Genomic DNA, 25,131 nt, shown 5'->3' with positions numbered 1-25,131 from the left:
TGTGTGTCTTGCTCATGCCTTGAGTGCTTGTACAGGCTAAGGATGGGAATGGTAAGATGCCTAGTGAGAGGTATAAATGGATTTCCTCATCTTCATGAGAGGATATTTTGGTTCTACATGTGTCACTTTGAGGGTCCAAGGTCAAAAGTATCCAGTCCAGGGTAACTCAAGTAGTTTGACCATGTGATGACACTCCCTAGAATGTAGCCTGAGTCTCCTTCATGATTTTTAAAAATATTTTCCTGTATTGGTTTACTTATTTGATAGTACTTTTGATGGTTTATTTATTGTGAGTTTTTACTCATTGATTGGATGTCATTTATTATTGATAGTTGATTTTTATTGATGATAGTTGTTATCTATTGATTATTGTTCTTGGACATGTGGCCTTATACATAAGGTGGATAGCTTTCATTTAATTTATCTTGATTTGATACTATATTGTATTTGCTATTTGTATGTTAAATCAGCATGTGATGTTAGTTTGGAATGAGTGTTCTTTCGATTTTGATTATCTCTTCTTCTTGAGTAGTTTGTGTTACCTTTGAGGTAGTTTTGGCTATTAGGATTCCTTTCCTAGGATTTTTTTGTGATTGATTAGTCATTTATGGATCATTCATTATCTTTTCTACACAGTAGGAGTGGAAGCCTGACTGGGTAGCCACACGGTCAGGAGGTAGTGTCTTCTTACCAACTGGGTGCCCTGCATATCACCATCTATTGGATGTTCATTGCAGGAGATCTATCTTTATCATTCTTATTCAAATCTCATATAATTCTATTCAGTTAATGTATATCTACTAATATGTCTCTTGTATTTTGATGTATCTATTCTCATACCCTACGACATGTGTAATGTATATATTTTCATTGTATCAATTTTACTTATGTATTTCCTTATGAGATGATTTATCTATTATTTGTTTATGATCATGAAACATTATAGTGGAGAGTTAAACTAATTATTATAAACTTCTTAAATGTGACTCAACATGAAGGAAACCTTTAGGAATGAAATTTATTGTAATTACATTTGTTTAAATGTTATGTATGTGTATATTGGTTCCACAGTGTTACTTTGATGTTGTTTAAACTTTAAAAGAAAATAGTCTCATAAAATTTCTAACATATTAGATTTATTTATTTTGGGTTCCTAAGCAAGGCATTACATATGCAAAGTACCAGATGTTAGTACTTGTTACAATGGAATAATAAGTAGTCAATACAAAATGAACTTGCCTTGATTGATAGATATATTTCTACATGGAACCCATGAAGTCTTCATTTGAGAAACCAAAGAACTCATTGATCTCTTCTTGATGAACCTTGTTTGATGGATACAATAATGATTAATAATACAAAGCTAGATATTGACTACACTGAATTGGTCAACTATGTGCAATGTCACACAAAATGTACCCTCCAAACATGTTAGAATGAAAAGCTCTTCTTGTATATGCCAATATAAATCCCCTTGGAGTACAAAAGAAAAATCAAAAGTTTATGCCTCATCAATTGGACATCCAATCCACACCCCTTCTCATAATGATCGCCATAAAAACCTTCATAATCCACAAATTCTATCCATTTGGAGGGCCAATGTAGATTTCCAACCTATCTTTAATTGTCAACCAAAAAAATATTTCTGTGCTAATTACACCCATTAGAGAACCAACATGCTCAGACCAGATTGAAGCTCACATATCATGCCCTTTATATTTAGAGAATGCATCACTAATTGATGTAACTAAAAAGAGAGCATTCAAGATTTGTTGAAGAAAAACTCACTAGAGGAAATGTCCCATCGAAGCTATTTTTTGTTATTCCACACTACACAGAAATCCCTACAAAGCAATACAAAAATTATGAATCCTTTTGTTGTACCAAATTACTACTATACAATCCAATTTGCAACCTTCAAATAGATATTGGTTCATCAAGTGAAGAGATTATAAGGCCCTAGGAAAGATACCCAAAAAATAAAAACCATGGCATGTACGAAGAAATGGTGATGAACTAGTACAAGAAAATAAAGTTGCTAGCCCAGTAGATACTGAAAATTGCATGCCAAATACTATCCCTACTAAATGGAAAGTCTTGGAAAGACTATACCCTGGGTTTCCTATCCACCTAAATTACCTAGACATGCTAGGAAGATGTGATTATGATTTGGACAACAATTGGAAAGATTCTAAATTCAATACTTTATAGAAATAAATAACTACAACATTCATACAATCTAATCACCTACCATTTCAATCCTCACAATTACATAATCTACTTCAACAATCTAGATTGTCAATACAACAAAAAAAGGCATATGATATTGATCTAACACAGATACATTTCAACACTCAAGAATTATCATTGAAGATTATTATTCAAGGCACAAGAATGTCACGCTTGATGAAAAAGCATCAAGTACACATTGGTGAACTCAACAAAACATGGTCAGTCACCAATGCTATTATTTGTACCTACAATTGTAGTGGCATTCAAAATTCAAGCATCAATAGTTCATTCTTCCCACTAAATACCAATCAAAGAAATGACACCCCTCAAGGGACAAGCACTAGCAACCTTCTAAGAGAGAATGTATTTCATTTTCTATGTTCTAATACATAAAATGAGTTTCATTAAACCAAAGTTACTAAAAAAAAATTATATGAGGTTGTGAAAAGTATTTCCTATTCATAAAAGCATTCCCTTTAGAGGATGCTCAATTATTATATTTGATGACTTGGGAGAACTACCACTAGTCAAAGACATCCCGATGTATGCCTCCATCTCTTATGGTGGCATACTATGGCACAACCTCAAAACTATTGTTACATTAGAAAACATGTTTAGTCAAAAGTGGAGATAGTTATTCTCAATAAAATTTTGTATGCTACTATTAAATTTATAGAATGCAACACCTACAATTTCAAATTGGAGGCTTCTCATGTCATGATCAAGTTCCACAATAAGCTCAAAAGAGAACACTATCTTTTCATCTTCCATATATCTTTTCTCTACAAATGAAATGGTATTACATCACAACAAATGCATTTTCCAATCTTTAGCAAAGCCATTTTCCATATCAAATTGAGAGAAACTTAGAGGTTTACGATGCTCAAATCTAGACAAAGAACAACTTCAACAGAAGATTCTCTTATGTATTGACCAAGATGTCACATTGTTAAAAACATATTGATACAAGTATGAGAATATGTTTCAATCATTTTTTTGTCACTTATTTCAAACCTACTACTTGTTGATAAGATAATTGCTTAATATATTTGAGTACTATCATTTGTTTGATTGGTGCAAAGGATTTTATCAAATGAGATAACAAAAGCACCTAGAGGAAAGGTTGAGTTATGATAAAGAAAAGTAGTACAAAGGCCAATTAAGAAAATGATGTTATAATACATTGATTATCTACTTAAGGTTTCAAAGGTTGGATACAGTGACAAATTCAAGAAGAATGAGAAAGAAAAATTAAGTCTGACAAGCTTGACCGAGTGGATAGTAGGTGTCGAGAAAAGCTAGTGCAAGGCGAACATAAAATTAGTTGGGGCAAAGAAAAGTCAAATTTTAGTGTATACTGAGTGACAAGCCAAGTAAAGTTTAGTTGATGTTGAGCACCAGTAAACTTTATTTCATTCCAAGTGATTTGATAATGGATGTTCTGTAACACAGTATGTGTCGAGCATTAGAAGAAAGTTATCGTTGAGTGAAAATATTATGAGAAAGATTGTGAATTCAATGAATCTGAGCCAACAAGTTTGATTTCTTAAATTATGTGAAGTCTGTGGATGATAAGCTTGAGGAGTTGGTGGCATAGAATTCATGGTAAACTATTTTGAGGTGAATTCAAAGAGGATTGAAAGAGAAGTTTCTAGAAGGGACTAAAATGAAAAGATGGGTAGATTCATTGAATCCTACCTAATCCTTTCTAACCTTGAAATAGATGACGGAGGATGAATGAAAAATTATCTAAGTTCTCTTTATAAGGGGATAAAGCCATTAAATAATAGTCGGCATGTGTGATAACCCAAGAAAGACAAGGAGTCTGGGGTGGTGCTTCATATGGTGGACAAACTATAGGGTCTACAATTTGTATGCAAAATAAAAGGACTCAAGAGGATGAATTCTTGAAGGGTGAACGAGTTATTAGAGATGAAGTCAATGAAGCCAAGTAGAATTGAGGACTGAACTGAGATCTGTAATTTACAAAGTGAGTTTCATTTTTTTATTAGATCAAACCTTATTGTTACTCTCTAATAGATGTATCAATTTGGGTAAAATCCTTTGGATTAAAGTTGACCTAAAAATCATTTGTAAATCCTTTAACTTGGTGGAATTCTAATGGAATAGCCTAAAGTCCTCTAATGAGGCTCACTTCTAACAAGGTGATTGAAACGATCTAACTAGTTCACATTTAATAGTGTGCGCTGTAGCCTTTAGTAGGGTTGGCCTTTTACAGGGCATCACTTTAGAAGAGTGAGAATGAGTAGCATGTTACTGGTAGTTTTTCCCAAATTGGATTTCCATGTAAAATCATTGTGTCAAATGTATTATTGAATCTTTTATGTTCTATGCTTACATTTCTACAAAGTTGATTTGAAAGTAAACTACAAGTTTAAGAATTGTATGATCTAATATGGATGCATGCATGTTGAATATGTTTTATGGGTATGGGTTCACTAAGATGTGAAAAGTTTTGTTTTTACATATGGACCTTGGATAACTAGTTCACTCTACCCCTTCTTAGTTATTCTAAAGATATCCAATAATTGGTATCAGAGCCATCTGCTTAAGAGGACTAGTTTGAAGGTACCAAAAGTAAAAGGTCAAGATGTTCAAAAGAGAAGTACCCAAGCTTAATAGAGATAACTTTCTTGCATGGAAAAGTTTGATGAAACTACACCTAGGAAGTCTTGGAGACCATGTAAAATCTACCATCATCACTTAGCATACTAATCTTGCTAAAGCCCTAACTGTTGAAGGTTTGAAAAAGAAGAAAGAGCACAATTAGGCAATGTTGGAGATTTCCTTTTCCCTAAGTTATACCAAGTTTGATGATATCAAGGATTGTGATAGTGCAAAGAAGATGCAGGATGCTCTACACACCATTTATGGAGGTGATGTAAATATTTTGAGAGACAAACCTGAAAGTCTTAAAGGTAAGTTCAATGATATGAGAATGCAAGAAGGTGAGAATGTTGCTCAATATTGCTCTAGGATAAAAGATATCATTAATGCCATAAGAGAAGCTACCGGTAAGATAGATGATGAGACTGTACTAAGAATTTTTTTGAGAACACTACTACCTATCTATGCTATTAGGGTTTTTGCAATACAAAAACTGAGATGTATACTAGGTTCTAATCTGACTCTTGAAGGTCTAGTAGGTAGAATCACTACTTTTGAGCTATCTAGTTTGGACAACTTCAAATCTAACAATGTGGAATCTACTTTTAAAGGTAACCTATCATTAAAAGAATCTCAATTTTAGAAGAAGAAGAAAAAGTTTAAATATGTTTCCAGTGATAGTTATAAAAATGAGGAGGATGTAGAACATCTTGAAGCATTAATTGCAAGGAGATTTCACAAAGGTCAAAGGAAAATTCAAAGGTAAGTTACCTATCATGTGTTTTAATTGCAATGAGGTTGGTCATATTACTGCTAGATGTCTAGAGAAGAAGGACTATAGAGGTGGAGACATTTACAGAAGTAAGAAAGGTGAAGACAAAAAGACTACAAAGACAATGACAAAAAGTCTTACTACATTGTAGAAGAGGAAATCAAAGATGGATCAGATGAACATGATGATGAAATGGTGTATGTTGCAATGAAGGATGAATCTAATGAGGATGAGGCAATTTCTCTAGTGTCTTGTGGGAACAAGAATGGTAGATGGATCATTGATAGTGGTTGTTCACATCACATGATTGGAGATAAAAGTAAGTTTATTACCTTGAATTATTATGATGGAAATAGTGTAAGGTTTGGTAATGATGCACCATGTCCTATAAAAGAAAAAGGTTCTACTAAATTTATAGAAAATATTTTATGTGATAATGCTTATTTTGTTGAAAGACTTAACTATAATTTGTTAAGTGTACATCACAATTGAATAGTTTAGGCTACAAGGTTGAGTTTGAAAATAAGATTACTAAGATATATGACACTGATGGAAAGCTAATTGAAAAATGTAATCTAACTAGAGGTAATCTATTCTACTTTGATATAAATGATGCTACTTGTCTAGTTATTGAATATGATGATGTGTGGCTATGGCACAAGAGGTTATGTCATGCTAATTTTGATAACTTGGTTAGTATCAGTAACACATGAGAAGAGTAAGAGGTTTGCCTAAGTTGAAGAAGCCTCACAATATAATTTGTAAACAATGTCACTTAGGCAATGTGACTAAGTCAATTTTTAAGATTAAGAATGATACCTCTAAAGGAATTTTGAAGATTATTCATACTGACTTGTGTGGTCCAATTGATGTGTAAAGTGACAAAGGTGATAAGTACATTATGCGATTTGTTGATGACTATTCTAGGATGATGACAATTATGTTTCTGAAACAAAAATCTGATGCATTTCAAATGTTTAAGTGGTACTTAGCAAGAGTTGAGAAGGAAATGATTAAAAGTCTGAAATGTTTGAAATCTAATAGAGGAGGAGAATTTACATTAAATGAGTTTGAGATGTTTTGTAATGATAGAGGAATCAAAAGACAACCATCTACCCCTAGGACCCCTCCACAAAAATGAAATTGCTAAAAGGAGGAAAAGATCTGTAATGGAGTATGCTAGGACACTCATGATGAAGAAGAATGTTGCTTTGAAATACTTGAGAGAGGTTGTAAGTATAGTTATCTATACCTTGGACCTTATGCAAGTCAAGAAAGGTACTCATTCAACACCGTTTGAACTATGATATGGATACTCAGCTAATATAAAATATTTGAAGGTATTTGGAAGAAAGTGTTATATTGTCAAAGATTTTCATGAATTGTAAAAGAAATGCAAAAAGTGAAGAAGGTATATTCCTTGGCTGTTCCACAAGACGTAAAGCTTATAAGTATTTAAATACTAACACTAAAAAAGTTGTGGAAAGTGCAAATATGAAATGTGATGAATATATCGAAGTACATGAGGCTAAACCTATGAAGGAACCAAAGGAATACAAATCATTTGTATAATTTTATATTTCTATTGATGAAGATGTTGTAAATCAATTTGCAAATCAATAGAAAGTTTCAGTGATTGTCGAATCACATACAATGAATGTTTAGTTGCATTTAGGAACCAAGCTATAATTAGATGTTGAATTACATAATGAAATTGAGGCACACTCTAATTCTAAGATTAGTGTACATGAAAGAGATATTGAAGTACCTGATAGAGAAGTACATAGTGATTCAGAAGTTGAAACACCAAATGAAGAAAATAGAGTAGAACCTAGATTGTCAAAGTTTATCAAGATACATCACCCTGTTGCACAAATAAATTGAGATAAAGATGCAAGATTAATTGCAAGAAACAAGATGAGGAATGATACATGATTTCTTAGCATGTATGAACCTAAAATAGTGAAAGATGCCTTAGAAGATGTGGATTGGAGAAAACCATGAAATAAGATATTGAACAAATTGAAAAGAACAAGACATGGACTCTAGTTCCTAGACTAGAAGATAAAAATGTGATTGGAACCAAGTGGGTGTACAAAAAAAAGTTAGATGAAAATGGATGAAGTCACAAGGAACAAAAAAGAATTAGTTTACAAGGGGCATGCACAAGAAGAAGGGATAGACAACTGTGAAACATTTGCTCCTATTACAAGATTGGAAGGAGTAAGAACTCTTCTTACTTAATCTCCATACAAATGTTTTAGTTGATCAAATGGATGTCAAATCTACATTCCTAAATGGTATATTAGAAGGATTTTCTGATGCTGACAATAAAAACATGGTATGTAGATTGTACAAAGATTTATATGGTTTGAAGAAAGCACCAAGAGCATGGTATGAAAGGCTTCACAATTATCTTGTGAAGATTCAATTTGAGAGGACTAATGATAACAATAATCTATATTTGAAGATAGAGAAAAGCAAAGATATTTTACTATTTAAATTTTTTGTTGATGAGACCATATTTGAAGGTCAAGATACTTTATGTATATCTTTTGTAACTGAAATGAAGAAAGAATTTGAGATGTCTATGTTTGGAGAGATCAAGTCAAAATATGTTAAGGAGATACTGAAAACTTTTGGACTGGAAGATTCCAAGACAGTAAGCACACCTATGGTGACAAGACATAAATTGTCAAAGATTGTATAGGTCTATGATTGGCAATTTTCAATATGTAATACATAGAAGACCTAATATTTCATTATCTATTGGAATAGTTGCAAAATTCGTTGCTAATATCAGGGAGAATCATTTGATGGTTGTTAAAAGGATAATGAGATATCTAAATGGAACAAAGGATTATGGTCTATACTACAAGAAAAATGATAAGTTTGAGTTAGGAGCCTACACTGATGCTAATTGGGATGGAAATATTGATAACATAAAGAATACTAGTGGAAAACAATTTTTCTTAGGAAAAAGTTTGGTTATATGGACCAGCAATAATTAAAATTGTATATCTTAATCTACTACTGAAGTTGAATATTTTTTTGCTGCAATAAATTGTACAAACATTGTATGGATCATACCACTACTCAAAGGTATGAAGAGGAAATCACTGAACTTGTGATACTTTATTGCAATAATACAAGTGCTATCAATATATCGAAGAACCTTGTGATACATACAAAGACTAATCATATCACAATCAAGTATCATTATTTGAGAGAGTTAGTTCAAGACTAAGAGGATAAGATGAAATATGTAAATACAAAAGAGAAAATTGCTTATATTTTTACAAAACTATTACCTAAGGATGCTCATGAGCATATAAGAGGAAAACTAGTGGTGATACCCTTATCCAAGGCTATTTAAGAAGCATGAGAAGTTCCCTGCATCAAACGAGATGATTGACATATGTTGTCCATTCTTTAGGAGTTGCCTAAAGTAATCAAAGAGCTAGAGCTATAATTTTTTCACAAGCTAGGTGACAGAGGGAGAACCTGATAATATTCATAACTGCATATTAAGATGACAAGTGTTTGGAATTTTTGTCAAAGATCATGGAGATTATATATTATACATAAAGGGAGAAATAATTTTTTTTGAAGAAGCATGGAATATTTACTTAGAGGGAGAAAGTGTACCTAATGGTTAAAAGACATACATCTACCCAGTAAGATGGAGATAGTACAGAGGGAGATATAAGGAGTAAAGGAGACAAAAAGATCAAGAGGGAGTCATGAAAATTAGTTGATTGTCTACTGATTAGAACATAAATTTGTAACCTATACAGAAGATGAAAGTAGTTAATAGAGCAAGAGATTTCAATACAAGGAATTATTTTCTTTTTGGTATTATTCTATGTTGTATTGGTTAATCTGGTTTTCTATCAATGCCAAAGCGGGTGATTGTTTAAAATACATTGATACAAGTATGAGAATATTTTTCAATCATTGTTTTGTCATTGATCTAAAGCCTGCTATTTATTGGGAAGACAATTGCTTAATTGATTTGAGTACTGTAATTTTTTTCATTAATGAAGAGGATTTGATGAAATGAGATAAAAAAGCACCTAGATAAAAGGTTGATTTATTATAAAGAAAATAAGTACAAAGGCCAATTAAGGTAGTGATGTTATATTGCAATAATTATATACTTAAGGTTGCAAAGTTTGGATACACTAACAAAGTCTAGAACAACAAGCAAGAAGAATTAAGCCTACCAAGCTTGACTGAGTGGACAATAGGTGCCGAGCAAAACTAGTGCAAGGCAAGAAGAAAATCACTCGGAGCTAAGCAACATCAAATTTTAGTGCATGGCATTTGATACATTGTAAGCTAAGTAAAGTTTAGTTGATGGTGAGCATCAGTAAACTTTAGTTCATGCCAAGTGATTTCATAATGAATGTCGTGTAATGCAATATGTGGCGAGCATCAGAAGCAATTTAATGTCGAGTGGTAGCAATATGAGAAAGACCGTGAATTCGATGAATCTGAGCCAACAAGTTTGATTTGTTGAATTATGCGAAGTGTGTAAGCTTCATGAGTTGGTGGCATAGAATTCATGGTAAACTATTTTGAGGTGAATTCAAATAGGATTGAAGGAGAAGTTTCTAAAAGGGGCTAAAATGAATAGATGGGTAGATTTATTGAATCCTACCTAATCCCATCTAACCCTAAAATGGATGATGAAGGATGAACAATAAATGATCTAAGTTCTCTTAATAAGGGGATACAAGGCATGAAAGAATAGTTGGCATGTGTGAAAACCCAAGAAAGGCAAGGAGTCTAGGGTGTTGTTTCATATGGTGGCCAAACTATAGATTTTGCAATTGGCATGCAAAGTAAATGGACTTGAGAGAATGAATGCTTGAAGGATGAACAAGCTATTAGACCTGAAGTGAATGAAGCCAAGTAGAATTGAAGACTAAACTGAGATTTGTAACCTACAAAGTGAGTTTTATTTTGTTATCAGATCAAGCCTTACTATTATTCTCCAATGATTGTATGACTTTAGGTAAAATCCTTTGGATTAAGGTTGACTTAACAATCATTTGTAAATCCTTTAACTAGGTGGAATTCTAATGGAATGGTCTAGAGTCCTCTAACAAGGCTCACTCCTAACAAGGTGTTTGAAATCCTCTAACTAGATCACATTTAATATTGTGCATTGTAACCTTTAACAAGGTTGGCTTTTCATAGGGCATCACTTTAGAAGAATGAGAATGAGTAGCATGTTACCTTGGCTTTTACCAAATTGGGTTTTCACATAGAATCATTGTGTCGAATGTGTTATTGAGTTTGTTATGTTTCATGCTTACATTTCTACAAAGTTGATTTGATAGTAACCTACAAGTTTAAGAGTTGTATGATCTAATATGGATCCATGCATGTTGAATATGTTTTATGGATATGGGTTCACTAAGTTGTGAAAAGTTGTATTTGTACATCTAGACCTTGGATAACTGATCTTCTGCACCCCCCCCACCATAGTCATGTTATGTGCAAATTTATGGATAGAATCTAGACTTGTCAATGGTGTACAATGAAATTGAAAAGCCACCTTAATGCCCTTTTTTTTGTCATTATCAAAATTTAAAACTATATTGGGCCACCATGGGACCACAATAACCCACATTATATTCTAATAATACCAATAAGTCTTGGCATCCACTATCAAATACCCTTAAAGATGTTATTGGCCCTAACATTACATGAATCTCAAGGCCTTACACTTTAGAAAGTGACCATTAACATTAGGAACATAGATCGACAAGGGCTATCATTCACAACAATATCGAGAGTTCATGAACTTGCAAACCTTTGAATTCAACCATGATTTACATTTGAAAGTTATACATGTATCCAAAAAAACACATTTTTTGTGTGAAGAAAAGAAGAGGAGGATCACCTACTATCATTATCAAATACTCCTTTAAAAAATCCAAATTATGAATAACTACTACAGGTATGAATCAAATTTAATATTTTGATTATTTACAATACAAGTGCAAAGTTATAAATTCACATTTGGTTAATACAAGATATATATTGATTAAATAAATGACATTTACACAAGGTTCAAGAATTTGGCATACCCAGTACAAGAATGGCTCTCAAAACATGGTTGTTGATTACAAAGTTTTGTATAGCAAATGAGGCGAGCAATGACACATAAGTGCATGTTGCACTGATTTTCTTTGATATTACATATACCTATGAGGGAATTGTTTTTATAAATAGAAAACATGTATTACTTCCCAAATTCCATCTTAACCAATTATTCTCATAGTTGATGAGCATAATTTGCATGACACTTGTACAATTCCATTTTTTTGCCACACATATACATGTCATTTTCAATTATCTAAATAAGTTTCAAATTATAAACAAATTAAACCATTTGCAATCAGCTGCAAAATTTGTAAAACAAACAAAAGTACCTTTAAAAAAATTGTAAAAAAATAAAATTGTTTACCCTTTCCACATAAAGGTGCAATTTCTACTTTTTTATTGTATAGGTTAGGAATTATGTACCTTGCTACGAAACCTATACCAATGAAAAGAATTAGAGGAAACATTTTAAATGTCTATAGTGGATTGAGGGCCATGCTTATCCCATTAAATCTATTAATCAACTTCAACATATTTTGTTCGCCTAAATTTCGTTAACTTTAGCTAATGACAATATACAACTTTATGAGCAATTGATTTCTATAATGAAAATTTAATTTCATGTATCAAACTTTCTTCTAAGCTTTGGCATCACGTGGTTCATTGAATGGGGATGAGGTTTTAATTTTGTGTATTTATCTGCCTTTCTAGAAAGAATAACGTATATAAAAATAACATAATAATTTATTCCTATCTTTGTTTGTATCGATTGCAATTCCATTTAAAATAGAATAAAATATAAAAAGGAAGCGATGTCATGATGAACCACTCCAACGTCTGAGATGTATTGCAGAAAAGCGTGTACAAGACATAAAAGACATAAAGCCAAGGTTTTCGTTGATAGTGAAAAAGGTTTGTTTCTTAAAGAATATTTCGTTTTTAGAAAGACAAATTAGATACATGTAAGCTTTAAAATTATGAGAATCATTTGCGTTATTAGTTGCTGCCACAGGCAGGAAATTAATGGAATCATGAGGTTTCATATTAGTTGCATAATCAAAAAATTTCAACATATACTAATGTTTGCAAAAACTATATTAATTTGCATATTTTTTAGAATTGAAAAATATAATTTTAAAAAAATTGTATTGGCTCCTGATGAAAAAGGCAATGAAAAAATTCAATTTTTTTCAACAAAAATACATTGTTTCTAACAGCTTTATTAATGAATGCATTAATTGCAACTTTATCTTTTCCATATCTGTGTGATAAACTTTATAAAAAAAAATCATTTTTCTAACCTCTATTAATGAATGCATTAATTGCAACTTTATCTTTTCCACATTTGTGACAAGTGGATAAACTTTTTTAAAAACAATCATTTTTATCTTGCACATCACAAATATGTCTAATCAATATTAATTATTCCTATCTATTTTTTTTACCAAGTTCAAATATAGACTACAATGTTTTATATTTCTTATTTTAAATATATTTATTACTAGTTTTACATTGATGTTTATTTATTTTGTAATTTGTAAAATGTTATTCAAATATAAATATTTTAATCAAGTATAGAGTTAAATATATTTCTTATTTTAAACACATTTATTATCTTCTACTATTTTACAATTTTGCTCAATTTTTTTTTATACTATTAATACTACCCCTCAAACTTACTACATATCTTGGTACTTTGATTTAAGTTATCAAAATTTTTTATTTAAAATTAAATATTTCAACTTATAATTGAATTGGTAGAAATGAGTAGTTCATTCATATAATAAAATTTTTATTGTTATTTATATATTTCTTAAAATAACAAAATTATTAATTTTTTTCAAATTTTCTTCAATTCTTTCTATTATTCTACTTTTACTTGTCCTTATAATAACATATCATTCCATTTTTTAGCTGTCTCTTCATATAACATTATATCCCATGTGCCACAGGCATCCTTGATATCAACACTATCTTAGCTCTATCTAATTAGTAAATTTTTCTTTGAATAAGTTACATATTTCAAACAAGATAGAGATCATTGCGAAAGCTACTGTAGTGAACCATAAAAACATGAAGGTAGGAACTTTGGCATATGTGCCCGTTGTTTATTATGATTTTTTTTGTGCATCATGGCATTATCAAATATATAGTTTGTGACTCGTGAGCACCTTTTTATTAACCTTAATAATAATATGTCTATGTTATTATTACAATATTTTTATTTGATACATATGGTACTAAAATTTTATCTTTATTCAAGTAGATCCTTGATACAATTGTTCTAGGTATCAAGATTTCATTGAAATATATGAAGATTCTCACTAAGTTTGTACTTAAATTTTACTATATGACACTTACAAGAACACTTATCTTGTGTTCTAATGTAGTTGTTCAAGTTTATTTTGTGCTTAAATTTAAGCAATTAAGTGGTTTGCATTTACATTTTAAATTGTATAAAAATGATAAGTTAGAATCTTTGGCTGTTTTGGTGGAGTAACTATTATTTAGCAATTGTATTAAGTTAGAGAAAAAGAGGAGGATTTGAAAATAAGAAACTTATTGCCAAAAACACCACATGGCTCCACACACTCTTTTCCCTCTTATTTTTAGAGATTTTAGTTCTATTTTTTGTCTCTAAAATTATTATTTAATAAATTTAATATTTACATTTCAAATTTCATAGTTCAAAATATGCAGCAAAATATATATTCATGGGGCCACTAGCTCCATAATTATTTCCTAAAAATGTTCAGCAGTGACCTGGGAACATGCTCTTAGACTTCAAGTTTCAATCCACCTACTAATCATTTTGCCTTTTTTATACATCCTTAAGTGACATTCTACCATATTTAACCTATTTATCTTTTGACTAAATAACTTATATTTAATTATTTCATTGATTTTCTTCATTTTATCAAATTAGTTGAATAAATACTATCTATTTAGTTATCTTATACTTGTGTCTGTCACCCTTCTTGAGTAGTTATATCAATATTGTATTGTTATTCAAATAATCATTAGAATTCATGTGATAATTTAATCATAATTCACTAAACGTGGACACATGTCATAAATAAAAAAATGAAAACAATAATAATTATCATTTACATAAAGATATTTCTTAATCCATTCATCAAACCTAACCTTTACTACTACATTAAACACTTCTCCTTTGACCACAACTTAGTCAAAATGCTAATCCCAATTCAATCATTTATCTTCATTAATTATTAGCCATCCATGAAACAATAGATGTAAGGCTTTCCTTTTACTTTCAATATTCTATAAATGAGATGACCCATATTAAATGAATATATCTTGTTTATATTAGCATCATACTCCCATATTATTCATCTATATGTCTTTGTTTAAGTTTTCTTTTAGCCATTTAATCACTTTTATTGTCAATTATACCACTATTTTGTTAGTTTTATATGAAAATACACCCTCAACATCAAAAGAAAATATTAAATGTACTTAAGCTTCACCCTACGTTACAACTATCTATGGAGAATGAAAGGTTTTAAGGGAAGGTGTCCTATTCATATCAAAAATATTCTATTTAAAAATTATTCTATGTTATTTACCCTTTGTCCTTCTAGTCTTTGTTTTGACATATTCAATGGGACTCCTATAGTTTTATATTTTGTGTGCAATTTTATAGTTTTCAAGCATATGCTCAAAAGTGAGTCTTAGACATTGTGTTCACATGCTTCCATTTCTTTATTTTGATCAAATTTTTTTCATAGATTGATACATATGTTATCCTCTATTCTCAAATTCAAACTTTTGCATTGTGCATTAATAAATGTATTTTTAAGTTGACACTTTTGCATCATATTCTCATGTTTCTACAAATGAACCATTATAAAAAGATCTTAGAAAGAATATTTGAACTTGTAATATATAAGTCAATTTTACTAAAAGTGAATGAATTAACATTAAATACAATTTTTCCAAAAGAAAAATATTCTGTTGCAAATTTAAAATTTTCTTTGGTATTTTTATATGATATTTAGTTTTAGCAAACCTCTTTTAAAACCTATAAGAAATTTATATACACCAATTGACAAATATAATTTATTTTATAACATAGCCTCAATTTATGATGATGTTTGACATGCAACCATATTTTCTTGTCCAATTTTCTTTGGTGACATAACCAACTTCAGTGTATTCAAACCTAGTCTACTCATTCCAATTTAGTCTAAAGATGATTGCTCACCATCATTAACTTGCACAATCCTTATGCCTAATGTCCCCTAACTTTCCTACATGTGGCAATAAAAACTGTAGTAGTTTTTAGGATTATAGATATGGTGAGAAGGATTGGACTTGAAGACACACCCATCTCCCCCTATAAATTTATAGTGGATGATGAGATGTATTTTTTCAAAACTCCAAAAGAACCAAGGGGGAAAGACTAAAAGATGTTGATTGTCAAATTTTAGTGTCCCCAATGAAGAATTATATATATTTTCGACTAGGATATTACATGTTTGGTTGAGGTGATAAAAGAGGATAATATAGATTAGGTTTGAAATGAAGGACTTAGCATTTTTTTTAAAAACCCATTAAGGTTGCATAGTTGTTTTGTTTTCTCTTGTAGGGGATTTCCCCCAACGTTACCTGAATAGATAACTAAATAGTAATTGGCCATCTAAGTGGCCCAAATAAAGTAATATATACCATTTTAGTAATTTAGGGGATGATATTTCATGGTGAGATGATAAAATAGGATAATAGAGATTAAGTTGGAAATGGAGGACCTAGCATTCAAGACTATTAGGGTTTTTAATTTCACTTGTTGGGGGGGCATGGATTTCCTCGAAGCCACCTAAATAGATAGACAAAGGTTTATTATTTAGTAATATTGAAAATGCTAATATATTTTATAAGATAAAAGAGGGAAGTTCAAAGATGTCGTATACTTTTAGTAGACTTATTTTAACACATCTTCTTTTCTAAAATTTGAGGAACATTTTCCACTAGAGAAATAGGTGAGTAGTGTGCACTCTCTCCCTTTATGTTTTTGTATCACATTATGATTAGAAACATCTCTCACTCTCTTCTCACTTTTAGTTTAAAGGAAACCAATATGTTAATTCTCTCACGATAAAATTAGTAGAGTGACCATAAGAACTTGGGTCTCTCCTTATAATAAGATTCTTTATAATTAATTACCTAAACTATCATATGTTGGGGAGAGAATAAAAAAAGAGGTTTTAAAATTTAGAATGTATATTATAGGTAAATTCATATAAAATTTAGATAATAGTCTAATATATTAATTAAAATAATGAATGAAGGTGAAGGTAATTACTCTCTCCTCTTGGATTCTTGTCTTTTCCACATTCATCTATAATGTTTCCTTCACACATCTTTCAGATGTCCAAAGAAATCTCTAGAAACTTGTCCCAAACTATCTTAAGAATTTAGCAATATTGTTACTCTTGATGAAGCATGAGTACTATGAGGAGACTTATCAGATTTAGTTCTATAGAATAAGATTGATTTTCCTTCAGGTTTTTAGTCTAATTGCAATGTATGGTGTGTAATAGATAAGTTATGACCTTGTATTATTTATCTATCTATTTATGTGTTGCATAATATTGTTGAGATGTATATTTCTATTTTATCAAAGTTGAGATTGAAGTGGCAATTATTATTTCATGATTGATACCACTTCCACCTGAATGATATGGGCTTGTAGAAGTCCTAGGTTTCTCTCTTTGTGCAAAAAGAGATTTTATTGATTCCTTTTATCATTTTTTTCATTAATGAGATTCTTTTTAAAATTCTCCTATAACTCAAGAATTATAGCCTTTCTTTCTAGTATAGCCAATATTTCAATGTTTTGATATAAATACACATATCATATATCTAATTTGATTTATGTAAGACACATTATTCCATCTCATGTCCATTAAACATCAATAATAGATATCTTTCCCAAATAATTTCATTCATAAAGAATATTGATTAACCTATTCACACTTGGATGACCAATTTAGCATTTTTGAGTACCTTGATTATGAACTATACGATGATAGTGAATCATGTGAAAACTATCTGAAATATCAAATTTAGCCATATTACATTCTTCCAACACTCTTTTGGATGAGGTAAAAAAATATTATCAGTTTCCAATTGATGATTATAAAAACTATGTTATTTTATCCCTAAAAATATCTATTTTGATTGCTAATTTTTATTTAATAAAATAAATGGATTATATTTTGTATCACCCATCACTTATATCCAACTAATCTCTAATAATATTAGTGATATAAAATGAATTTTCATTTTTCCCTTGTCTATTACTCTAATAGTGAATAAAATAGAAATTTCAAATACTCTATAAGTTATGGTAAGAAACCTTCATCCTCACTAGCTTTATCATATCATAATCAATATATTCTTAATTACCCTTCCTTTGATAAGAAATTTTAGTATGATCTCTTATGCATCTCTCAGTATTGTGCACACCTACATAAAACCCTTTCAAATTATACTCCCTTCTCTCTCCAAAATTGTATATTAGTCATATCTCTTTCATCAATTATATATATATATATATATATATATATATAATCCCTAATCTAATTGTAATGGGATAATTCATGATCCTAATATTTTATATAATATTACCTTTGTAATCTAGAACTATTCAATATCTAAGATCAAATAACTCCCTAAAAAGGTTTCAAATGACAATTAGAAAAGATGACCAAGTTCCCAAACATTAAAAAATTTAAAAAATCTCTCCATGTCATGCATCACCTTCATCTCCTTCAAATAGTTAAAAAACATAATTACATAAGACTCATGAATCATCTAGCAAATTATCTACCTAATTTGAGGAATCTATGCAACAATCTATTCCCATAACATCATGCATACGAAAAAATATATATGAACATTTTAAGCATAACAATCCAGTTATAACCACCCCTACATATCAAGTTCAAGTCATCTAGTTTAGTCAATTTATCCTCCCATGGCACTAACTCCAATGCATGATCCCTTTAGAATTAATAATTTTAAAAAAATATATCCACCTAATTAATAGTCTTAATTTTATGATCATCTTTTGTCTCATTATTGAGTGAGCCTATATTACACAATCGTATCAAATTCTACTCCTTTTGATAATCTTCATCTTTTTTTGGATTTAATAATTCCCCAAATAATTATCTTTTAATAAAGATGAATAAATATTGTATCCTCCTCATTATGATCATTTATCATGTCATGATCAAAGTATCCCTTCATGGCCATCTAATGAATAACCTATTGAAGGAAGAAAACTTACATCCTAATGTCACTCATCATATTATTTTGTATTAAGAGCATAAGATACTTTAGAATCTCTATCATCCTATCGAGGATCTAATGACCTTTAATTAATTTATCCATGAACAAATTACTTATCAAATGCGTTCCTCAAAAATATTAAATTTAGTTTCATATGCTATCTTATCATTGTTTATAATTTTTGTACCCCTACGAAATTTGAAGTTCACATGTTATTTTCAAATTGAAAGCTGTCTTATTGCATAAATAATAATTACAAAATATATGAAAAAGGAAAAGAATCATGTATCCATAAGAAATTTATATTAAATATAATTAAATAAAAGTAAATTTATTTTTTCATAATTTTGAATACTAAGACCATTATTTTATTGATCATTCTATATTTCATAATTAAAAAAATGTCCTTATTAATCCAAATAACCACATCTAGTAATTAACTAAACAAGTTTTTACCATTATATTCTAAATCTTAACCATTTATAATTTACATCCAATTTAGGCAACTAGGCCCCAAAAAGTTCATAATTTTGTTTTAACTTCTAATCTATTTTCCAGCTTTCCACCTCTTTCATATATTGTTCCACATCTATTCTTTTCCTTCTCTATCTTCCTTGTTTATTTCCTCTCCATTTACTTTTTAATAAACATTATTGGAGGAGGAGATTGTTGACACACAAAATATGGAGGTTAACATGATTTAGGATACCCTTGTCAAATGATCCAGGGGGCAAAGTGATCCTGAAGTAGGGAAAGCTTTAGAGGATAAGAAGAATATGGAAGAATATCCTTTTAGACGTGAGATAGAGGAATTAATAAATTCACCCTTAGGGGAAATTAAGGGAGGAGAAATGATGGAGGAAGTCGAAATAGTGGCACACCACTTCCTTCCTAGTTTGCCAACAAGTCTAAGAGATAAGGACTTATAGGAACATATGGTTGCTGATTGTGCTACCCAAGAGAGGGTATACACCCTTGTAAGAATGATAAAAGCCTAAATAATCACCAAAAGCAATATGCTCTAAAAAAGTGTATATTTCAGGAAAAGGTTAATTATGTATTAATTCAAGAAACTGAAATATCTAGCGCTAATTTTGATAGAATAGTTAGTCATGTTTGGCCTACAGCCACCTTCATGCATATGGATGCTAAAGGAGCCTCAGGGGGGATTGCCACCATGTGGAACCCATACTCTATGACATGAGTTGAAATAGGGAGGGACATAGATTTTATAATAACAGAGTTCCAAGCTAGTAACAAAAATTGGGGGCTTATTAATGTCTATGCTTATAATAATAGGATAGGGAGGAAGGAAACTTATGGTAAGCTAGAAATGATTATAGATACTATGAAGGATACACATTTAATATGTATAAGAGACTTTAATCCCCACCTCTATCACTCAAAGAAGTTAGGAGGAAATAGAGATTGCGCTGAAAGCTTGCAAGATCTTCATGATTTTATGGGATGAGTGGATTTAATTGATGTTGATTTGAGAGGGAACCCATTTACTTGGACTAATAATAGAAAAGGAAGTGATCTTATTCAAGTTAGGCTGCATAGGCTATTGGTGACAAGGAACTGGAACTAGTTAAGTGACTCCCATTTGGAGAACCTCACAATAACTTCTCCTGACCATTCCCCTTTAATCTTCATTGGGAGAATGGTTTATAAGGAGGACCGAAACACTTTAGGTATCAAATAATGTGGGGGTAAGTGCACAAAGTTGTGGTGCCAAAAGGGGGGTATAAGTGGACACCTTTTTCCTGAAATTTGCAAATTTTGAACTTCAACAAGAATTTGAAGATAGTTATGCTCAAAATTTTCAGATATGAAAAAAAAAAAGTCGTAGTCCTTTGAATCTAGTTTCTAAACTACTATTTTTTTTTTCAAAATGGTTTAGTTTTATGTCCTCAAAAAAGGGGGCCAAAAAAAGTGGTACTGTTTATTCCAAAAAAACATAGCACAGTACAAAGTGTGGCACCCCTAAAATTTTAACTTTTTTTTTGAAATTTTTTAATCACTCTGGTCAAAAGTTACTTAACACTATGTAGTTTATCCCAAATTTTTTGAGTAATTTTATAATGTCTATTTTTTTTTAACGAATTTTTTAACTAGACACATCCCAAAAAAGTGAAATATCTATGTGCCCCCCCTAGAAATAATTGAAAACTAATCTAAAATCAAAACTTTTTTTTTTTCAAAGTGTGTAGACTGGAATCTAGTTTCTAAAAACTAAGTTGTTAAAAAATTTGATGAACGAGCTAAAATTTATAGCCCAATTAGTACATGGTGGTTTTTGACAAAAAATGAACATACATTCAAAAGAAATTATAGATGAAAGGCTTGAAATAGTTCAAATTAAAAATAAATTATATGGTTAGATAGCTAACACAGAGACCTATAATGCTATGTAACCTGATCTTATCGATACCCAACCACGAGAAATCTTGAACGGGAGCACAGAAGAAAAAATAATCATTTTTTGTATGTTTGCTGGAAAACATGTCTCAGGCCTGTTCATCAAATCCAAACCTTTGGGTTCGATCTCCAAGGCAAAACCAAGCCTTAGGCTTGGGTTTGATTAAGGTTTAAATAGTGTGTGCGCCCTATAGTGTGCACGCGCTTTAGCATGCACATGCTATTTAAACCTCAGTTCTAAATAGCGCGTGCGCACTATAGGGTGCAAGCACTATAGTGCGCACACACTTTTAAGATGTAAGTTTCAAAAGAGAACTAGGTGGGGGAGGATAGGGGAATGGCTATGTGTGTGCATGAAAGAGATAGAGAGAAAGTAGAGGAACAGAGTAAAGGATGGGAGAGAGAAAGTGAGAAAGAGTAGGGGTGGTAAAGAGAGTATAGGATGAGAGAGAGAGAGAGTAGGGGTGGAAAAGAGAGGAAGTGTGAGAGAGAGTACGGGTGGAAAAGAGAGAGTGTGGGATGGGGGAAAGAGATTTAATGTAGGGGATGGGAGAGAGAGGAAGTGTGAGAGAGAGTATAGGTTGGGAGAGAGAGATTAAGAGTAGGGGATGGAGGAGAGAGAGAGTAGGTGATGGGAGACAGAGTGGGAGAGGAAGAACTTGAGAGAGAGGAGGATGGGAGTGCATGTGTGTAAGAGAGAGAGTATGGAATGGGAGAGGGGGAAGACAAAGTAGCTCAAGAGAGAGTAGGGGATGGAAGAGAGAGTAGGTGATGGGAGAGGGAGTGGGAGAGGGGGAGACAGGGGGGAATAGAAATGTGTGTGTGTGTGTGTGTGTGTGTGTGTGTGTGTGTGTGTGAGAGAGAGAGAGAGAGAGAGAGAGAGAGAGAGAGAGAGAGAGAGAGAGAGAGAGAGAGAGAGTAAGGGATAGGAGAGAGTGCAAAAATTTAAGAGAGACTAGAGGGTAGCAGAGAGAGAGAGAGAGTGGAGAGGGAGAGAGTAAGAGTGAGAGTGAGAGAGAGAGTAGGCAATGGGAGAGGGAGTGGGAGAGGGAGAGCAAGTGAGAGAAAAAGTAGGGGATGGAAGAGGAGAGGGGGGGGATGGGTGTGTGTGTGTCAAAGAGAGCGAGTCAAGAATGAGAGAGGGGAGAGAGAGATAGAGAGAGTAGGCAATGGTGGAGGGATGGGAGAGAGAGGGAGAGAGGGAAGGAGAGAGAGAGAGACAGATAGTAGGCGGTGGGAGAGGGAGTGGGAGGGAGAGAGAGGAGGAATGGAAGCATTTAAGAGAGATAGAGTAGGGGATGGGAGAGAGTAGGCAGTGGGACAAGGACTACAAGAGCGAGAGCGAGAGGGGGGGGAATGGGAATGTGTATTTATTTATAAGAGAGATAGAGTAAAGGATGGGAGAGAGTGTGAGAGTTTGAGAGAAATTAGTAGGGGATGGGAGAAAGAGTGAGAGTAAGGGATGGGCGGGGGGGGGGGGAGAGAGAGAGAGAGAGAGAGAGAGAGAGAGAGAGAGAGAGAGCTTGAGAGAGATAGATAGTAGGCAGTAGGAGAGGGAGAGGGAGAGGGAGAGGGAGAGGGATAGAAATAGGGGGGATGGGAGTGTGTGTGACAGATGTAGAGAGTAGGGGATGGGAGAGAAGAAGAAGAGTGGGGGGATAAGAGTGTGTGTATCTATGAAAGTGAGAGAGTAGGGGATGGGAAAGAGTGTGAAAGTGTGAAAGTAGGGGGTGGCAGAGAGAGAGTACGACGATGGGGGAGAGAAAGTAGGCGATGGGATAGGAAAAGAGAGAGGGGGATGGGAGTGTGTGTGTGTGTGTGTCTAAGAGAGATAGAGCAGGGGATGGGAGAGAGTGTGAGAGTAGCGGGTGGATGAGAGAGAGAGTATAACAATGGGGGAGAGAAAGTAGGCAGTGGGAGAGGGAAAGAGAGAGGGGGGATGTGGGTGTATGTGTTTGAGAGATAGAGTAGGGGATGGGAGAGAGTGAGAGTGTGAGAGAGTAGGGGATGGGAGAGGAGAGAGAGAGAGAGTAGGAGATGGGGGAGAGTGTGAGAGTGTGAGAGAGTAGGGGATGGGAGACGAGAGAGAGAGCAAGGGATGAGGGAGAGAAAGTAGGCGGTGGGAGAGAGAGTGGGAGAGGCAGAGAGAGCTTGTACAAGATGGGAGAGAGAGTGGGAGAGGCAGAGAGAGCTTGTACAAGATGGGAGAGAGAGAGAGAGTAGAGAGGGAGAGAGAGAACTTGAGAGAGAGAGATAGTAGGTAGTAGTAGTGTGAGTGTGAGAGAGAGTAGGGGGTGGTAGAGAGAGTATGACGATGGGGGAGAGAAAGTAGGCAGTGGGAGAGGGAGAGAGAGGGCGAATGGGAATGTGTGTAAGAGTGAATAATTAGGGGATGGAAGAGAAGAGAGAGAGTAGGGGATGGGGGAGAGAAATTAGGTGGTAGGAGAGGGAGAGAGATAGGGGGCATAAGAGAGTGTGTGAGAGATCTAAAGAGCTAGGGATGGGAGAGGAGAGGGGGTGAGAGAGGTAGAGAGAGTAGGTGGTGGAGAGGGAGAGTGAGAGAGAGTAAAGGATGGGAGAGAGCAGGAAGAGAGAGAGGGAGGGGATGGGAGAGAGAGTAGGGAGGATAGAGAGTAGGGAGGATGGGGAGTGATGTGTTTTGAGAAAGTAGGGGGTGGCAGAGAGAGGGTACGACGACGGGGGAGATAAAGTAGGGGGTGGGAGAGGAAAAGAGAGAGGGGGTGGCAGAGAGAGAGAGTACGACGATGGGGGAGAGAAAGTAGGTGGTGGGAGAGGGAAAGAGAGAGGGGGGGATGGGGGTGTATGTGTAAGAGAGATAGAGTAGGGGATAGGAGAGAGTGAGAGTGTGAGAGAGTAGGGGATGGGAGAGAAGAGAGAGAGTAGGGGATGGGGGAGAGTGTGAGAGTGTGAGAGAGTAGGGGATGGGAGACAAGAGAGAGAGAGAGAGCAGGGGATGGGGGAGAGAAAGTAGGCAACGGGAGAGAGAGTGGGAGAGGTAGAGAGAGCTTGTACAAGATGGGGGAGAGAGTAGAGAGGGAGAGAGAGAACTTGAGAGAGAGAGATAGTAGGTAGTAGTAGTGTGAGGGTGAGAGAGAGTAGGGGGTGGTAGAGAGAGTACAACGATGGGGGAGAGAAAGTAGGCGGTGGGAGAGGGAGAGAGAGGGGGAATGGGAATGTGTGTAAGAGAGACAAAGTATGGGATGGGAGAGAAGAGAGAGAGTAGGGGATGGGGGAGAGAAATTAGGTGGTAGGAGAGGGAGAGGGGGAGAGATAGGGGGGATAAGAGTGTTTGTGAGAGATCTAAAGAGTTGGGGATGGGAAAGGAGAGGGGGTGAGAGAGGTAGAGAGAGTAGGTGGTGGGAGAGGGAGGGTGAGAGAGAGTAAAGGATGGGAGAGAGTAGGAAAAGAGAGAGGGAGGGGATGGGAGAGAGAGTAGGGAGGATGGGGAGTGATGTGTTTTGAGATAGTGCGTACATGCTATAATGCATATGCACTATCTCAAATCACCAAAAAATGGTCAAAAACCAACCTTGGGGCCCATTTCATCCATTTTTAACTTTTGGTCTGTTATGCTCTCTGTTATTTCGATAGAAAACACAGGTTTCAACATCTAGCAAACA

Source organism: Cupressus sempervirens, chromosome 9 (assembly GCF_028749045.1).
Source record: "Cupressus sempervirens isolate cs-2001-9-10 chromosome 9, ASM2874904v1, whole genome shotgun sequence".
NCBI lineage: Eukaryota > Viridiplantae > Streptophyta > Pinopsida > Cupressales > Cupressaceae > Cupressus > Cupressus sempervirens.
Note: the sequence above shows the minus strand (reverse complement) of the source record.